The 1,615-nt window shown below is 32.6% G+C and overlaps 1 pseudogene; it reads right to left on the reverse strand.

Annotated features, from left to right (window-relative positions):
* Nucleotides 1-879: 879 nt before the first annotated feature.
* LOC114206085 (small ribosomal subunit protein eS25 pseudogene) lies at nucleotides 880-1,235 on the reverse strand (annotated as a pseudogene).
* Nucleotides 1,236-1,615: the final 380 nt, after the last annotated feature.

Below are 1,615 nucleotides of genomic sequence, written 5' to 3' on the forward strand. Positions count from 1 at the left end.
CTGGGTTGTCAACTCTGTTCCATTTGTCTTTATATCTGTTTTTATGCCATTACTGTACTGTTTGTATTATTATAGCTTTGTAATAGTTGGAAGTGTGGTGCCTCCAGTTTGTTTTTCTTTCTTAAGATTGTTTTGGCTGTTTAGGGTCTTTTGAAGTTCCCTGTAAATCTTAGGATTGTTTATTCTATTTCTGTGAGAAATGTCATTGGAATTTTGATTGGGATTCCACTGAATCTATAGATGGCTTTGAGTAGTATGGACATTTTAACAATACTAATACTTTGATCCATGAACACGGGATATATATCTATTTATTTCTTTTTTAATTTCTTTCATCAGTGTCTTACAGTTTTCAGTGTACAAACCTTTCACCTCCTGGCTAACATTTTCCTAAGTATTTGATTGTTTTTGATGCTATTATTAATGGGATTGTTTATTTTGTTTTTAGGTAGTTCATTGTTAATGTATAGAAATGCAACTGATGTTTGTGTATTGATTTGATTTACTGAATTTATGAGTTCTAACAATTTTTGGTGGTAATTTATGATTTTATTTGTATAAGATCATATTTATGAGACAATTTTGCTTTTTTCTTTCTGACTTGGATGGAATTCACCTATAAAACCATCTGGTCCTGAGCTTTTCTTTGTTGGGAGATTTTTGATTAATGCTTCAATTTCAGTCTTTATTGATCTGTTCAGATATTTTCTTTCTTTGTCCTTCACTCTTAGTACCTTGTATATGTTGAAATCTTTATCCATTTCTTCTAGATTATCCAATTTTTTGCATATACTTGTTTATAGTAGTCTCTTACCATCCTTTGATTTTTTTTTATTTAATAAAGTTTTATTTTCTAAAATGTAAACCTGGAAGATCTGTTCATGCATCTTCAGTAGCAGCTGGGGCATCTCCACCCTTGTGTTCCAGGTGTAAGTTACTTCAGCTCTGTGCTTTGAAACCAGTTTAATGAGTCCTTTACTAAGGAGCTCCTGAAGGACTGCCGTGGCCAGGGAACCTCAATTCTTCAGTCTTTTAGAGACAACAGCTGGAGTTAAAAGCTTATAGTTGGGAACTTCCTTACAGAGTATGTCATATGTCACTTTGTCAAAATAGACCAGGTTATTGAGCTTGTCCTGAGCTTTGCCTTGGACACTTTTTCTTTTTGGCATTGGGTCTTTGTCTTTTTTGGTTGACATTCCAGCACCTTTCTTTTTCTTGTCATCCTTGGGTGGCATTGCAAAGCTGGGAGACCAGCAGCCACTCCTGCACTCACTAAGATGTCAGACAAAAAGCCATCCTTTGAATTTTTGTAGTATCAAAATAGATACTCTTTTTTGTCTCATTTATTTATTTGATTATATAAAATCCTCTTTTATGCTTCATTTTATTTCTTTGAATCTTTTTTCTCTTTTTCTGAATCTAGCTAAAAGTTTGTTAGTATTACTTATCTTTTCAAAAATCAGGTCTTAGTTTCATTGATATTTTCTATTGGTTTTATGATCTTTATTTCATTTGTTTATGCTCTGATCATTGTTATTTCCATCCTTCTGCTAAATTGGGCTTAGTTTGTCATTATTTTTCTAGTTCCTTGAGTTATAAAGTTGTCTATTTGAGG

This window comes from Eumetopias jubatus, unplaced genomic scaffold, assembly GCF_037043125.1.
Source record: "Eumetopias jubatus isolate StellerSeaLion01/CBP00866 unplaced genomic scaffold, mEumJub1_p1.0 scaffold_2, whole genome shotgun sequence".
Taxonomy (NCBI): Eukaryota; Metazoa; Chordata; class Mammalia; order Carnivora; family Otariidae; genus Eumetopias; species Eumetopias jubatus.